The 18,973-nt window shown below is 38.5% G+C and overlaps 1 protein-coding gene across 4 annotated transcripts in view; it reads left to right on the top strand.

Annotated features, from left to right (window-relative positions):
- The first annotated feature begins 9,610 nt into the window (after nt 1–9,610).
- The window catches only part of LOC129771250 (roquin-1), a 76,924-nt gene continuing 67,561 nt past the window's right edge, over nt 9,611–18,973 (top strand). The window contains exons 1-2 of one of the 4 annotated variants that reach the window (XM_055774707.1): nt 9,611–9,955; nt 10,229–10,554. The gene's annotated coding sequence lies outside the window, so the exon portion shown is untranslated. Of the gene's footprint in view, nt 9,956–10,228; nt 10,555–10,765; nt 10,783–18,973 lie in introns of those variants that run through there. The other 3 variants (XM_055774709.1, XM_055774708.1, XM_055774710.1) reach the window with 3 other exon arrangements.

Below are 18,973 nucleotides of genomic sequence, written 5' to 3' on the forward strand. Positions count from 1 at the left end.
CTCCAATGCTGTAAAACGGGTCGGTAATTTGAGTTTAGGAAAATTGAGCTCTTGAGGCACTATTCATGCTGCAACTTTTTTCACAACTTCATGCCCTAAACATCAACCAAAATATGACGAACGGTCTCGTGAGAGATATTTATTTCAAGGGGTGGCTCTCTCAAAGTTAAATAACGTTTTCCGAGTACCATTCCTGTTATTTTGTCGATGTTTTCATCAGTTGAAGAGGTCGTCCTTGACGTGACAAATCGTTCATCTCTTCTCGGCTGGCTTTGAATGCTATATATCATTCATACACCCGCGTTTTATATTTCACCAAATGCAGTGATGCTGTAAACAAACTAAATGACAGATCGCGCTCAAAATTGTCATTAAGACCACTGACAGTAGTGTCAACTTAAACAAAATGAAAAAGGTTCAGTAAATTATGAATTTTCGTTATATATTTGACAGAATGTACTTCTCTTAATGTATTAAAATGTTTCAGGCTGTGTCACCCAATCAAGAAAACAACATGTTCAATCACTCACAATTTTACGTATAATTTCGTTTTCTTTTGTTCTCAATTTGGGTTCGATTTATACAACTCTTCTTCTATATTTTATGTTTTGGTTTCACAATTTATAAAAAAAATACATCGTTTTATAAAAAAAGAACGTTAGTTAATGATGGCTTGTACATATAGAGCGTCCATTTGATACAGAATCCACGTACTTCTTCCCCCCTTCCAATATGCAAAATGTCGAATAGAATTTGATTATTTAGCCATTATTAGTCGCACTTAGATAAATTTATACCGAGATCGAATGAATGTGTGCAATAATTGTTGTGGTGTGAGCGTTCGTTTCTGGAATTTGTAAAGGATTCGCGATCCACATATCTTGGCATATGTGACCGAAGGAGAACATTTGAACATTACAATCGAATACAGCCTCGTTGGATCATCACTCCCGACGAAAATTATTATAATAAAATAACAATAGAATTTATCTTCTGCCGCTCACCATCACAATCAAATCGTAACTTTTGGGCGAATTGCTAGAGAAAATAACACATTTCGAAAGAAAAAAAAAGAATCATTCGAAGCCGGCAAACGAGTATTGATAGTATTATAAAACTAATCTCGATGAAAGTCATAAAAATTAAGCCTATGAAATTTTTATGTGAAAATCCATATAAAATAAGACAAAATATGATACCATGGGAGATAGCCGTACGTAAATAAAATATACAATTCGGTGTAAACTTATTGTTGGCGATCACTAATAATGTCCGAAAGTTCATCCTTTGGTTAATGAAAACAATATCTAAAAGATATTAGACATTCCAAACATAAAAACGGGGTTTTAGGATCCAGCGTTCTGTATGACCAACTAATGCTCGTTGTATGTATCTTTGTGATTCTATTTATGTACTAGGATAAACATTTGGAGTTCTCTGTATATTTCTCCACTCTTCACAATCTTATTAATTTTCTTTTGTAATCTAGCTTATCTGCTGCCGGAATTCCTATGCCAAAGAAGGATTAGGATAATTGCACAGTTGCTATGGATAAATACAGATCAATTCTCCATATTGAGCAATTTATGGGATCGATCGGTCAGAATTATCCTCAGCACCCACACATCTCCGAGCTGCAGTGGTTGGAACTTGCAAGATTTCCTCTAGATTATGGTTCAGTAGAATGGCGACGTCGACACCCGGTCACATGCGATTAAATATTTATTCCACCTACACCCACAGTTATTTCACATTCCTTAACCGCTTCATCCCAGCAACCCATAAAAACAACAAAAATGGCAAAAAAAAATGCAAGTATCAAGTGTCGTGCTTCATGTTGTTTTGTGTTGCCCCAGTGGTATCGCATTTATAGTCATCTTCCGTGCATCGCCATTCAACTAGCACCAAACATGCGTTCCACAGAGAACGGTAACACAGATCCATCGATAAATCGCAAGAACTATCGTTTCTCGAATTCTCGGTCAAACCCGTTAACAAAGCTAGGAGATTGTTGCAACGGAACAAGAATCATTTTCCTTGTGAGCCGGCAATGATTGCCCAGCTTGATTTTTCCTTATATTAGACTGTCAAAAAAGTCCTGCGGGATTTTTTTTGAATTTTCATTTGTTCATAAAATTAGTTACAATCATCTGTTTTAAGTCAAATATGCGCCGTTTTGTTCGATGACTTGTTCCCAACGAGATGCCAACTTCATAATACCCCTGTTATAGAAGCTCGCTTCCTTATTGGCAAAAAACTCGGATAGCCAATTTTCACAGGCCTCTTTTGTGGCTACCTGACTACCTAGCTCGTTCGCCATGGACAAAAACAGGTGGTAGTCACTTGGTGCAAGGTCCGGACTATACGGCGGATGCAAAAGAACCTCCCATCCGAGCAGCTCATAATAGATTATTCCTTGACAATCCCACCAAACACACAGCAGAACCTTCCTGGCCGTTAATGAGGGCTTGGCCACCGTCTGAGCCGTTTGAGCGGGCTTCGACAACGACCGTTTGCGCTTCACGTTGTCGTAAGTGACCCACTTTTCATCGCCAGTCACCATCCGCTTCAGAAACGGGTCGATTTTGTTGCGATTCAGCAGCGATTCACATGCGTCGATACGGTCAAAGATGTTTTTTTTGCGTCAACGTGTGTGGCACCCATACATCGAGCTTCTTTGTGAATCCAATGGTTAATAACGGTTTGATGACTTATCCCCAGCTCTTGGCCGATGCTACGGCTGCTACTATGCCGGTCTTTCTCGGCTAATTCAGCGATTTTGTCGCAATTTTCGACGACAGGCATTCCGGAGCGTGGCGCACCTCTACACCAGAACGAAAACGTTGAAACCATCGTTGTGCGGTGGAAATGGAAACTGTATCGGGTCCATAAACTGCATAAATTTTATTGGCAGCTTGAGATGCATTTTTGCCTTTGTCATAGTAGTACTGTAAAATATGTCGGATTTTCTCTTTATTTTGCTCCATATTTGTGACACTATAACTCACGAACGACTTAACCAAACAAAACACTGTCAAGGACTTATCAAGGATATTATAGCGCGCAAAAATACCTTTCCAACAAGCTATAGTATGACTCGATACAACGAATACAACTAGAACTACGCGCTTACAACGACACCTCGCGGAAATACCGCAGGACTTTTTTGACAGCCTAATATAATGTGGCGAAAAACGTTATGATTACACCTGCTTTGCCATGGCTCGGCTGATGCACATATATATTCGCTCGCGTCCGCAGCTCGAGGGGAAACGAAGATGACACAAAATGAGCAGAATGAGAGAGAATTCATTCTCGATCGACGCCCGCCGGCAATGATGTTGTTTTGATAACAAACAAACGGGAAGTGTAAATTTTCCTCAGAGGAGATGCAACATCTATACGCTAGCGACAGCGTTCTTACTATGTAAGGGTGGAGTTTACGTCGCAAATATTCTCTTTTCGTTATCCCCTTCGTTAATTCTACTCACGCGACTGCATAAGTTACCCGTTATTGACAGGTAAGTATACAAATGGACAGATTCTATTTCGTTGCAACACAAGCAGTTAGAATTTCAACAAGATACATTCATACATTATTGAATGCTTAGAATAAAGTATATTTAACGTCAATTTCGTTCAAAAGAGTTGTTTGTTTATTTATTGTGCTCAAATATGATAACTTCAGGTGTCCAGTTTCTATAAGACCACTTCCAAATTCATAAGTATTATCAATGAAAGAATCAAAACGATCTGCTTTACACGATTTACATGTCAATAATTGGTAATCTTGCCATTTTGACTAATAACCTTGAGAATTCGTGTTGGAATACTATTTACCAAATTCTGCTGAACGGATTTCTCGATATTTTTCCATTGTTCCGAAATTGCGACATTGAGCTCTTCAATCGTGGTGTACCGTTTTCCCTCAGTGTAGATTCTGCGTACAAGGATCCCCCCCCCCCCCTAAGATTTTCAACAGGATTCAAGTCTGGAAAGCGAGCCGGCCAGTCCAAAAAATTGAGTTTTTGGTCCTTAATTCATTGCTTAGTTTACTTGCTGGTATGAGTAGTAGCATTGTTTTGCTGGAATGCGAATTTTTTGTGACGATATCCACGCAAAAACGGTAGGAGAGAGGATTTCAGAACATGTGTGTAATCCTTGGATGACGTGAAGGCTGTCTTGAGCTTTCCGGTTGCACAGAATCCCGCTCAAACCATACACGAGCCTCCACCATAATTCCTGGTTGAAAAATACTATTCCTTCTTCCGTAAATCACGTCAGTACCCGTTGAAACCATTAGGACCATCCAAATTGAACTTTTTTTCGTCAGTGAAGATAACCTATACATTGAAGAATTTTCCGTTATGGTATATAGCAAAATGTATTCTTTCGGAAACATTCTTTGTCACAACATACCATGTCCCACTGTCGGTTCATGTGATCTTTAGCAAAAACCAGACGTATTCCGATGTGAGATGGTGTAAGATGAGGAGTTTTATCCTTTTAAGCCCTCTTTTTTGAGGATATTCAACAGTTGAGAAGTTGAAATATTGCCTTATTTGCACATGAGATTTCGAGGTATTCGAGCCTGTTCTAGCTATTACCCGCTTATCCTGGTCAGAGAGCTTTGATTTACGTGGAGCCCTCTCCTTCTTACCGTATCCTTAAGGGTTCGCCAAATAATTGGGCCCTACTTGATGGGATCGTCCAATCCAACGAGAAATTTCTCTGATACCAACATTTTCTTGGTGAAATGCATCGATTTGTCTTTCTTCTCTCTCCGTGAGGACTTTTCCCTTCGGCATTTTTCAGATTCAATTGATCAAAACAACTAAAACAACGGAAAATGTAACTGGTCTTATAGAAACTTGCCAGTTGAAAATACGAAAACATTCGTTTACGCTCAGCGCTTGCACACACACATGTGAAAATCATGCAGTGTATGGTAGTCACCAATACCTACACACTAGAATGTAAATTGAAGCATTGTTTATTTACAATGACATAAAGCAGCAAGATCACCTGATCTTATAGAAGTTTGACAGAGTGTATATGGGAAAATAGGAATGCTTCCAATTTTCACCAATTTGATCCATTTACAGACTATGGGATTGTAATCTGTAGCACCTCAAACAAATATTACAGAATTTCCGATTCGATTGGTATGCAAATCGTCAGAATCCGTCGCAGCAAAACAGCTATTGACGTTTACTTTATTTCATAAAAACGTGTTTTCTTATTTGGCACCCTTAATGAAAGACGTAATCCTACGTCAAAAAAAGTCTTTTCTTGTGTATTATACCTATACCTCGCTTTACGGCCTAGATACGTTCCACGAAACTTGCCCGCAAAACGCAAAGCCATATGAGAAATCAGTTATTCTGATACAAATTCATACAAATTCAATCGGATTTGTATGGATTTGTATTAGAATAATTGATTCCTTATACGACTTTTCGTTTTGCGGCCAAGTTTCGTGCAACGTGTCAAGGCCCTAAAGCGACGTATGGGTGTATTAGGACAAATCGCCGGGTGTCGAGGACATTCGCTCATCCGACTATAGAGAAGGAATCGTTATTCAACTGATTGGAAGGCATAGTGAGCAGAGATCCGTATGAGTGAAACAGCTATTTCTCAATTCAGATGGTATGTCACACGTTACCTTCGAAAACAACAAGTGCGCGTTGGCTCTCCGTATGCACGATTCAGGTCTGGTGGCCGTAGAGTACTATCAGGATAATCAGTGGCTTGTAGAGTGACAACAATTATATTCGATCTGAGATTCTTATGGAGTCCAAAGTGAGTAGGGTAAATGATCTTGGTTTGTCCAATTTGGGGTGTTTTTACGCAACTCATAAATGCAAATCGATTTTTCTTCATGAAAATCACACATAATCGATACGAGTTTGGGTTTGTTGAAAAGACCCAAGTCTCTAGTTGCTAATACTACCATAAGGTGTTGAAATTATTCAAATTTTTATGTTTTTTAACGATTTAGCTTAAAGAAGAATTATGATCATGGTTTGACCACCTCTGATCATGGTTTGCCCAAAAAAATGATCATGGTTTGTCCGGTTTTAGAAATCTTCATTTTTGAATGAAAACATTCGAATTCACAATTAGATGTTGCATTTATCATTGCTTGAGTTTACTGTCATCATATTGATTCATTCATAATTTAGGCTTTCTTCAGAATATTGCCTTTTCTTGGGCATTTTAGAAGTGTTCACCTCAACACAGAGAAACTTTATTTCTGCTATCCGCGAAGGACACAATAAACAAACTGCAGCGCGCCAAGCGGTTGCCATAGAAATCATGTGGACAAAACAACATTATTGAATTGGACAACTCATGATCAGAATTGAGTTCATCAAAATGCGTTAATTTAATGGTTTAGCTATGTAAATCGGATACAAATGGTGAGCAAGCGTGATGTTTACAATATTTATAAGTGTTGTAATCCAGAAAAGGTCTGAATACGTGCCAAATAATCATCTGGTGATCGATTTAAAGTTAGCTCGAATGAGGGCCGCATTGACACAAATAGAAGGTGTATTTTATAATCCTTTAAAACATGCGATTTCGTAAAAATATACTATCAAACTACTATAAATCATGTAAAATGCAATTTCATTTATATGTTTCGAAACATTCGAAGGCCTTATTTGACACAGGAGCGCTGAATTAGAGCATTCAAAAAAGTGGGCAAACCATGATCATATTTTCGACTGGACAAACCAAGATTATTTACCCTACAATATCTTGTTGTAATGCATCCCGAATTTCTCTGTTGGTGTCATCTTCAGCAGTCACCAGTGAACATAAATACACGAACTCATCGACTACTTCAATTTTATCATCGTCGATCTGAGCTCGTGGTGGGTGGAATGCGTCGTTTTCTCCTTTCATACACTTAGTTTGTCAAGACGCACTGATGACAAGACCTATCTGTCGGACTTCAACTATAAGCTCGATGTACGAATCGATGTCGATGTCGTCAATGAAGCGAAAAAGCTTTATGGAATCCCCCCCCCCCTCTCTCATCGCGTTAAGTAATTTGTGCACGACGCCTTACCACATCTTCCATGTGATTCTTAGCATGTCGATTCTTAGCTGCAGTGATACAAACTCGAATTCGTACGCCACCATGCAGATCTATTTTCACTTTTTTCGAAAGTCGAAAACAAGTTTTTTAAACATTCTATTTAGATGAAGTCATAGTGTCATATGGGAGTTAAAAGGCATGCTATCTGTTTTCAGGAAGGAGGTTTTGACGTAGGACAACGTCTTTCATTTTTGTACCGAGGTGTAAGTTCAAAGCTACGAAAACGAGATCGTGACGCTTGGAGTTCAAGATTTTGAAAGTTAATACCTCTTTGCCAGCTGAACGGAGTGATATGATAATCGCTTCATTCGTAAGACAAAATGTCCGAGAGTTATCTTCCTTTCCAACGTCATCCTGACCAAGCCAGTGGCGCTCAACGAGCTCAGCTCCGATCACCTGCCGGTGGTTGCTGAAGTTCGAGTCAACATTGTTCCAGCAATCTACCTCCGGAAGGATTACCATCACGTTAACTGGCTGGCGTTAGGAAGGATGGTGAACTAGAACATCGAGGAGAATCCGCCGCTATACTCTGTGAAAGACATCGACCAAGCGCTGGAGAGACTCCAATACGCCATTACCCTGGCCGATGTGGCGTGTGTGTGAAGTGTTCCTGTGAGTGGTAAGTTCGTTGCTATTGACTATCACACTCAACTATTAATCCGCTTGCGAAATGTGCGTAGACGCCAGTTCCAGAGGACCGAGGATCTCAGCAGAAAGGAAGAGGTGGCCGATCTGAATAGGCAAACACAATTCAGTCGAAACAAAAATGCTCCCGACTTGCATGTATTTGCAATGCCGATTTCCCCAGAAACCTTGGTTCTGAAGTCTATTTCAGTCGGAGCAAAAATACTCCCGACTTGCAAGTATCTGTAATGCCAATTTCCTCACGTTCCATGGATTTGAAGGCTGTGTTAGGGAAACGCATTTCAGTCGGAACAAAAATGCCCCCGACTTGCATGAATTTGCAATGTCAATTTCCCGACGCTCCATGGATTTCATTCATTTCATTTCAGTCGGAACAAAAACAAACTCCGACTTGCATGAATTTGCAATGCCGATTTCCTCCAGGCACCTTGGTTTTGAAATCTCTGTTAGGGAACATATTTTGGTGGGAACAAAAACTCCCCCTGCTTTCATGTGTTTGCGATGTCCATTTCCCCAAGGCTGCTTAGTTTTGATGGCTGTGTTGGGGAAACCGTAAATCGGACCAATCGAAACGAGGCAGTTGAAATGTTTAGATAACGCTTAACATTTTACAGTTATTTTATTGTTTATCTAATAAAAAATAACATTTTATTAATTTCAATAGGCGCGTAGAAATATTCCCTATCAATTGATGCAAACATCTTTCCGATCCAGTAAGAAATGCTCGAGTTATAAGCATTCGAAATCTTTCATTTTTTCCTGCATGTTCCGTGTTTAGGTTTTCATTTTACCCCCCATATATCCCGGTTAGACATAGTCCCACGTCAAAAACGACTATGTAACGCTTTAGATAATTCATCTTTACATGCTGAAAAAAAATATCAGCTAAATAGAAAAATAGAAAAAATACAAAAATAAAGTAGATCCCGAGATATCGATATCACCACCTGGAAAAACATGGTTCCGAAAAAAATGTGTTTAAAAATTCGTACAGCTATACTATAACCCTTGAGGTGACCTCATATCTATGGCTGTAACTTTCCAACGAAATCAAATATCGGAAAATCCTTTTAGGACAACGTTTTTGAGTGAATAAGCTTTCCATAAATTAAAAAAAAGTATAGCTAACATTTCTATCAATACCAAACCACTTTCTTGTCGCCGCTTTGATAGCAAGTCCATCAATCCAACAAGATGTTCTTGTGTATCGGCTGTATGTGAAGCATTCGGTACTACGGTCATGTATTGCGAAAGAGTCACGATTTTCAAGTTGTTTCTACAATGGAGTTGAGAGCCGTTGTTTTGCCCTAATCAACGAGAAAAGATTCTCCAGACAATCTTGGACGAGTTGTTATGGATATCATTATTTTATTATAGATATGGGTATTTAAAAAACCTCTTTTATCCTTTATCCTTTTTGAGATTGCCTTACTCAAAATATGCAAAATCATTAAATTCGCACCAACCAAATGTTACGATTCATAAAAACAGGAATTGAAAAAAACTGAAATTCTATAATATTTGGCAACTCTGGCATCTTTATGTCATGGCTTCGTTTTTGTACGACGAAGAAGAGTAAGAAGCCATTTGTCTCATCTTGTTATAGGTCAAAACGTTCCACCTTTTTCTCACCTTGATATAATTCAAAATACCGCCCTTTGGATAAACAACTCAAACATCGAGTTACCGACATCTTCATTATCGACCATGTTATATTTTCCCACAGGGTGATTCAAACATTTGACAGCTATCAAACGAAACGTTATTTGTGAATCGCCTCTGCTGATATCATGAATTTGCAGGCGTGCAATTATTGCGATGATGACAACTCAACACTGACAGCTGACGCACACACACCTCGAAATCTTCAGTAATAATTCGTTCGGTGCTACGGAGAAAAAGTGGTTCTTTTCTCCGAGTTGTTTTTCCGCGAAGATTTCGCCTTTTTAATTTCCAATATTACACCATCGGGCCATCGGGAACCAGGAATGTCCGTGTTGGCCGTAGCACAGGCATGAGATGTTATTTTGGGAAAGCCCTGAAGTTTTACCGTTCCGTCGATACGTTCCTTGAGTGAGTGAGCGAACGAGAGGGTGGCTGTGGGTGTGTGGGTGTAATCGAATACGTGCGCGAAATATGTAAAGTGCAGTCGGGGAAAAAGGAAACACGACACGCAGCGGATAACAACAACGTTGCCAACCGGTGATTATTTTTTCGAATCTTAGTAGGTTAATGTTTTTTTTTTTGGAAACAAATACGGAGGATTTTTACTCTAGTTCCAGATATTTTGTAAAATACTAATTGGTATTAATAGTTTAATACAAACAGAATCTTCTACGCTGTCTCTCTCCGTTTCCATTTTCTGGTATTAACCAAATTTGATTGTTTGAATTGTGAAATAGTCATTTTTCGACAATGCTAGAGTTTTCTTCAACTCACCAAAAAAAACGCATTCATAATTAAATGTTCAAACAGGTCGAAAATTGTTAATACATAATAGGCACGAATGAAAGTGATACTGCACAATCCCTCACTCCAAAGTATCTCGTCGCGAACCGGTCTGGCAACACAGTCGTCGAGTAAAATCGCGTACACGTCAAAAACAGAGAGCGACAGACGAAAAGTCAGTTCGACGAGAGACCGCAAAAAGTGAAGGCTATCGCAGTGCCAGGAAAGCCTAGAAACGAAACAGAACTGCGAGACGTGAGTGTGCGAGTGTGTGAAAAAAATGTCCTGAAAAATCACTTCTTTGCTTGCGCCAATTAGGAAATGTGTAATGTTTTTTAAAATTGTTGTTCAAGGTGAAAAAAATACGAAATATGTTGATTTGTTTAGCCATATGGAGGTGGAGAATTGTTGAGTTTTTCGGTTTGGTTTCGCTGCTGGATGTGCTGGATTCCGCGAAAAGAGTGCAGGGATAAAGTTGAAAATCTCGTCTTGGCGACTTCGTGTAAAGACCACAGGTGAAGGAGAAGGATGAGTGTCGAAAAAAGCAGAAAATAAACCAGGAAAACGAAAATTTGTGAACGGTGCGTGTATGAATGGTTGAGAAAAAAAGTGAATCATGACAACCGAAATCCGGGTGGAAAGTTGGCAGATTGACAAATCGAAAAAGGGCTACCACGATCATAATGGAATTCCTCCGAATGGCAGTAGAAACGCACCAGAATGGAAGTGGATGGACGGATTTTTCACCGAAGGAGTAACCTCCGTTTCCCAGCAGTCCGGTTACATGAACAAATATAGGAAAATTCCTGTCCATCAGTCTACTTTGACGGGGCATTGCATGAATACGAATTAATGCCTTCACGAAATAGCGAACGAAGCGAAGGAAAAAGGCAGGAGAAAAAAGTGAGCTCTCTCGGATCGTAGTAGTCGTCGTCTAGCAGTGGTGTAAGATTGGCAGGTTTCGTTTACACGTATACAGTTCTGGGTGGTGGGGGCATACCGAGACCGAGAGTCGGGGGCACCACAACACAGGTTTGACACAAATTAATGCCTTTGTGCACATAATGATGGATTTATTGTGACTTTTGAGTATCTTGCGTCTTCGATTTCAACCGTCTACGTTTCATAAATGATATGTTGGTGTAAAAGTGAAATTGGATTTGGTTTGAAATGTGCATGTTTCACACTGCCGGGGTTACGAAACGTCTCAAACATATCACTCGTTTATTTCGTCTTGCCGTAAGTTATTTCCCATATGAACTGAAAAAGGTTTTAATCGTTTTTGTTGATTTGAGTATGAGTATGAGTGAATTATATGTGGTTTTAATTCACAAATATCTTCGAAATAAGGAAGCTCTGATTATTCATCTTGAAAATATGCTGAAGACATAGCAACAATTACCACTGCTTGAATGACAACATTCTTTCCTAAACAGGAGTGATTTAGCAATAAGTTGCACCTGATCTCTTTGTTTAAGGAGATCACATTGGATTTAATTTGCAGCATCCGAGGAAGGCGGTTTCTGTACTTTGATATGAGGAAAGAACAATTTTTCATTGTTGTGAATCAATAGATGGAAATTAAAAATTGTAGAATAGATCTGCTAGTGATCAAATAATGCTAGTAGCTACTTTCGTTTGTTTTTTATTCCGCGAGTCAGTTGGGCTTTGTTAAGTTTAGTGTAAAGGGTGCGAAATTATTATGCCATACAACGCAATTTTTGATCACTTAGTTTTTATATGTTTAAATTGACAAGTAAACTGAAATATATTTATTGTGAACTATAAAATCCATATTGATTAAAGCGTACATTTCCGTTTAATTCACATTACAAACATGATTATATCCTTGGTAATAGAAATATTTAGTTTGATCACCTTTTTCGGCCTAATGGCATTAGGGGTTGTCCACATACCACGTGGACAGAAAAAGCACGATTTTAGACTCCCCCCTCCCCCTCAGTGGACAAGCGTGGACATTGACTATACCCCTCCCCTGTTGTCCACGTGGACATTCTTCCATATATTTTAATTGGAAAAAAAATAATTGCATTGTGTCTACATTCGATTTTAAATTAGTCTTATTTTTTTGTGTTTTTATAATGATGAAAAAAACAAGATAAAACCATTGAAGGAAAAAAAAGATGTCCTTTGTTTTGGTTTTTTCGCATTGAACACTTGTTTTAATAACAGATTCCTAGCGACCATTCTGAATTGAATATCCAGATTTCTCTCGGAGTGCTCGTGAGGCACAATTACACTATACAATTCTTGACTCAGACAGCGCATCTTACTATCGTTGCAAGGCAAACTTCTTCACATCCGGAGTCTGCAACATTGAAATAGTTTTATTCGGATCATAATCCTAAATCCTTTTTTGAAAAGAAAAAAATGCGAATAGGCTTTATTAGTAGTTGCAGTTGTTTTCTATTGATTGCACCTCTTCCTACCAATATATCCTAGAGTTTGAAAATATGTGAAATAGTTGGCTGCAGGAAAAGCTCGGTAATGGCAACTGTATGAAATGGTGGATTAAAGTTGCTAAAACAAAAATTCATTCTTTTCCATCTCGTTTGTTCTAATGCGTATGAAAATCTATTTAATCATTTATGTAATAATTCCACTATGATAACTGGTATTATACCCAAAATATTACTCCTTCAAAATCGCTTTTCGAGAACATTCGAGAAAACCAACGACAAATGTATATCCGCTTTTCTAATGATTAAAACGGTACGGCAGTAGAACTGCACAATCTAGCAAAAAAAAATTTGTAATCGTAAAATCACAGCTGAATCAATAAACTATAATCAATGACGCATGAAATAACACCTGAAGAAACTTATTTGGCAATAGAATCATTCGCCTGCAGAAAATCTCCGAGAAACAAGTGTCTATCGAACATAGTTTTTTTGGAGACTTCTGAAATGATTTAGCACAATTGAATGTTGTTTTGAATGAAGCTAATCAAGATACTGTTAAGAAAAAATTGTCGAAAGCATTACAATGGAGTAACAACCAATGGATTTCGGCATACTTCTTTACTGAACTTTGACAGCAAGATAGTAGTTCAGATAATGAAGCGAAAATTAGAACAAATAAAACAATATTTTGGATGCTTGAAATGCTCCAATTTGAAACAAAAATATTTTCGATGCGGTTAATTCCATAAAACGTGGAATTGTCAAGTTCAATTTCAATATACGAAGCCTTATGGCTTGTGATTTACACTATGCCATTGATCTAATCGATAGCAGTTTTCTCTTGGCTGTGGTGCAAAATATGTAATCTAATCCCGGATTCAAAGACTCTTAAAAAAAAACCCGAATGTTGTAATAACATGTACTAATTAACGGAAAACTCACTTGTAACATCCCAATCTTTCGTTCTGTAGTAAAAAGTGATCCACAAAAAAAACCGCATTCCGGTGCTGAGCATGCCTAACTCAGCTACATTAAAGATATCGTCTTAAAATTCGGGAAATATTCGGGAACGAGGGTACTTAGAAAACGTGGACTGAATCTGGTTCTTCTATTACACAAGTGCAGGTGCAGAGATTTGGGTAGCACTCGTTTCCCTAAGTCCTTCCAAATTATTTAGATAATTCTTCAAATATTCCGGTCATTTCATCATGTTATCAACACCCCACATGTACTCTGCAGATAAAAATGTATCAACAGTTCGCAATGTCAAATTTACTCTCCGTAGACTTGGACCTAGAACAAGGAGGTCAGTTTATGCTCAAATGACGTAGCTTAGAAGTTGAAAACAATGATCCTCTGCTTCCAATTGAAACTTGATCGCTCACCGTTTATGTGAGTTTCATTTAGAATACATATTTGAGTGGAGAAGTTCGCTGATTTGGAAAAATATTCGAAATAACCATTCCATGGATGAATGAGCGAAAAGTTCAAACATTCTTAAAACTGCAGAACAGATTTCGTTTATTTTTGAAAACATATCTGAATGCGCTTTTAAAAAAAATTTGTTTAACGTGTCCACGTGGACATTATCTGAACTCTCACCCCCCTCACCATGGACAAACATGGACATTTTCGTACCCCCTACCCCCCTAAAGTTGTCCACGTGGTATGTGGACAGCCCCTTAACAGTGTGTGGATTAGGTTTCAGGACTGGTGGTGAAAATGAACCTTTAAACGAGTTATTTTAACCTTTAGAGTACGGAGTCTATTTTATAACATAACGGACGGAGTGGGATCACTGAAGTCCCCCAAACGAAAAACTTATCTCATACAGTCAACTCTCCCTAACTCGATATCCAAGGGGACCATCGAGTTAGGGAGGTATCGAGATACAGAACATTTTTCATATTTTTTTTTATGTCATAAATTGTCATATACAGTAAAACCTGTTTTTGTGCGAATTTTTTTTGTGCGTTTTTCTGTTCTTGTGTGATTTTTTGTGCGGTATATGAAAAAAACATATTTGACGAAGTTATCGTCCATTTAGTTTTTTTTCGATGGTTTATATGCATTTCAGTGCGAAAAAAGCATATTTGCATCTCAATTATCCACCTCTGAAATCATTCCCCTTCCATCAAATGCTCTAAGTTTTTCTAAGTGTTTGCATGACATGATTTCTAACAGTAACACGTTTCAACATGTTACTGTTGTGTTGCGTTATGTTGTGTTATGCGGAGAGCGGGCTTCAACATGCGGGGCACGATTTTCAACAAGTCTAGTCAGTTTATCTGCTTCGCCGACGACGTGGACATATTCGGAAGAACACATGCGACGGTAGCCGACTTGTATACCCGACTGAAACACGAAGCAGGGCTGATTGGGCTTGGGATCAATGCGTCTAAGACTAAATACATGCTAGCAGGAGGGACTGATCGCAACAGAGTTCTTCTTGGTAGTAGTGTTGTGATCGACGGCGACGAGCTCGAGGTGGTAGAGGAATTTGTCTACCTTGGCTCGTTGAAAACAACTGACAACAATAACAGCCGTGTAATTCGAAGATTCATTGTCAATGGAAGTCGAGCCTACTATGGGCTCCGCAAATCCTTGAGGTCCAACAAACTCCGACCCCGTACGAAGTGTACCATGTACAAATCCCTAATTCGACCGGTTGTTCTCTATGGGCACGAAGCATGGACGATGCTTGAAGAGGATTCACAAGCGCTTGGAGTTTTCGAACGCCGAGTGCTCAGAACAATATACGGTGGTGTACAGGAAAGCGGAGTATGGAGAAGGAGAATGAACCACGAACTGGCGCAACTCTACGGCGAACCCAGCATTCAGAAAGTCGCCAAGGCTGGACGAGTGCGATGGGCAGGGCATGTTGCAAGATTGCCGGACAGCAGCCCTGCAAAGATGGTGTTCGCATCGAATCCGGTAGGAACAAGAAGGAGAGGAGCCCAGCGAGCGAGGTGGTTGGACCAGGTGGAGCAGGACTTGGCAAGAATCGGTGCAGCCGGGAGTTGGAGAACTGCAGCCATGGATCGGGATTATTGGCGAAAAATTGTGAAGAAGATCTAATCTCTCAATGGGATGTAGTATCATTATAAATAAAAAAAAAAACGTTTCAACATGCAAGTAAAAGCACAAAACAGCCACGCGCAACCGAAAAGGCAAACTGTCCCGTGGCAAAGCAGGGAAACAAAAGGCAACTAGAAAATTGACCGGTGATCGGCGTGGTTTTGAGTTACAGTGGAACCTCGATTATCCGCGAGCGGATGATCCGCGGTGTGGATTATCCGCGAAGGCGAGTTCCATAGTAATTCTATAGAGCATCCGAAAATTTATCAGTGAGACGTAGGCGCTTGCTTCTTGATTTGGTTATAGCTTTCATATTATTTGACCACTGGTGCACACGACCTTGCAGATGAATAGTTTAATAATAAATGTTTAACAGATAAATGTTTTCTGTATTGATAAAACTTAGTTTTCATGCTGAAATACCTTTAATTCGTATTTACACCTCATTTTAGTCGTATATCGCGTTATCCGCGGTGACCTAGCCAGACTATTTCGCGGATAATGGGGGTTCTACTGTATTTTCTTGGGGGAAACTTTTTTTATACGATCCCTATCTATCGCACCAAAAAAGTTTTTTTTCAAAATGTGTACCGAACACAATTTTTGAAAGCTACTGGTGAAGTTTTGCACGATTTGTTTTATGCGATTTTTTTAAGCGGTTCCTATCCTCTGCACAAAAAAAGGTTTGCCTGTTTTATGGTAAGTGTCCCAATTATGGTATGAATTTAAATTTTTGATTCATCCTCTTAAAGTCAGAAAACACCTTTCACACATAGAATTTTTTTTTATCCAGAATCTCTCAGGAGGTGATAGACGGTTATATTTCAAGAAATTTTTGTTCGAATTTCAACGATGATAAAGTTATAGAACTTTTTTTTATTTCGGACTCTGTTGCCTCAAACTGGCTCTACATTGAAAAGTACGCTACGTAAGCCGATTCTGTTGCTTTCATTTAAAAAATGAGAAAATATAGTACAGGATATATGTTCAGTCAACTCTCCCTAACTTGATATCCAAGGGACCATTGAGTTAGGATGGTATCGAGATACAGAACGTGTTTTCATTTTTTTATGACATTAATGATATTAAGAAATGTGTCTCAATCATGGTAATACCTAAAAATATGACCATTTATTGTACATGGGGTTTACTATAATTGTAATCATTGCGTATACGGGATATCACTCGTTCATTGGTACATTTACCCTATATTTACTTATGCGCATAAATTATTATACATTCTTTCTCGAATTTTAATAATAGGTTGGGAAAAAAATAATCCATCCAACAATATTTGCGTTAAATTCAAATCTTTTTTTAATATGCTTCGGATTGTCCAATTTGAGTCAAACATGCACCGTTCTGTTGCAAAATTTGATGCTATTCTAAAGAAAGCTTCATAATGCCCCTCTCATATAAGTGTTGGTCCTTATGAGCGAAAAACTCAAGCAATAGATTTTTATAATCTTGTCTTGATCCCAATTTCTCATCACTCAGGGAGTCGCTTGGTGCCAGGTTCGGACTAATGTGTTGGATGCATCAAAACATCCCAATCAAGCAATCAAGCTCCATTGTTAACACCCTGTAACTCACAACTGAATGGAACACACAAAAAACAGCAAAAGATGTTTTTAGTGTAAAGTGTTTACTTTACAACGAGCCTAAACTTTAAATTGTATGATCGATTTTACGCGCGATATCGATCACTACAGCCAGCCATCGAGAAAATAATTGATTTCCCCAACCTAATATAAATTAAAAGTGCATATGCATGTTTGTTTAGTAGATCTTTTTTATTGTAAAATGGTATTTATATATGTTTGAAATATTCACAGCAAATCACGTTTTGGTCCATTTTACAATATTCATCAAAGGACGTTAAGCAATCGGTACTGTACTGTCGACAGCAGCACGCGACGTATTAATTCTGCTAGAGGAATATCATCATCATCATCATCATTAAAGAAAAATCCAGCTTTCCTGAAGCAATTTTGATTAGTCTCAGATTTAACTATATTGACCCAAGAGCGTGAAAGTATTCCAATTGCATCCAATACCGATATGTCTGAAGGGTCCTATCCTCCATTTCTTGCAGTCTTCGTTTCACTAATTCATGGCGATAGTACTGTTTCAGGTTCTTTATTACGTCCAAGCGGCTGAACTACTGAAGTAGAGTTTGATGAAAAAAATTGTAAATCGGTTGGAAAGCTTTTGGGTGCCCTGTACAATTATCAACGAACATGACCACCTTTGAGGAGAAAAATATATGAGTATGACCATTACCATTACCATTCCCGAATTTATTCTCGAATTATTACCTTTCTATTTTCTTCGGAAAATTTTTCGTCAAGTGGCATAATCCATTTCTCAAAAACTATTGATGTCATCCAGGCTTTGGTGTTGCTCTCGTATATCACTGGTAACGACTCCTTGTTTTGAAACAACTTGGATTTTACTCTTTCTAATGACCAGCAACGGTAGTTTATCGCTTCCGTCCATGTTGGTTGCACACATGACTGTCAGACGTTGTTTTGAGTATTTCCCTCCGTGACAAGTTTCTGATCGAAATGCAAATGTTTTTTCTGGCAAACATTTGTAGTAAAGTCCTGTTTCGTCTGCATTGTAGATATCACGTGCATCATATGCGGCGATTATACCGGGTAGGGTTTGCGAAATCCAGTTGTCCGTTACACTGATATCTACACTGGCACTCTCGCCACATAGCTTCCGAAATGTCATCTGTTGCCGTTTTAAAAATTTACTTAGCCTTCCAGAACTACCTTTAAAGTTGAGAATTTCCAGTTTCTGGGCAAATTCGCAAGCCTTCTCTCGAATAATAGAACCTCAGAGAGGTAAATTATTGTCTCTGGCTTGATACACAAAAATTTCCATTGACCGCTCCAGCTATTTGTTCCCAACCAATCTTATACGTTTTATGGCTAGATCCAAAATTAGCGTTTTATTCGTTCGCTTGAAAGGTTGTTCGTGGTTTTCCATAATTGAAATTAAATCCCTTGATGACACGAGCACTTCTTCTTCACTTTCAAAAGCAATTGAAATGGTTTAACTAACGCACAAAAACAAGTAAAGTCCTCCACTTCGTACTCTAAGGGTTAATGGTTGTTAATTTTATTATTTAAATAAATTCCTCCAGCTTCAACACATTTTTACATCGCATTAACAGCGATTTAAATGCGTTAAAATGAGCCTAATACCTTCAAAAATGATCTTTAAAATCTATCTTGATTATCGGGAAAAGAAAAAAGTCAAA

This window comes from Toxorhynchites rutilus, chromosome 2 (assembly GCF_029784135.1).
Source record: "Toxorhynchites rutilus septentrionalis strain SRP chromosome 2, ASM2978413v1, whole genome shotgun sequence".
Taxonomy (NCBI): Eukaryota; Metazoa; Arthropoda; class Insecta; order Diptera; family Culicidae; genus Toxorhynchites; species Toxorhynchites rutilus.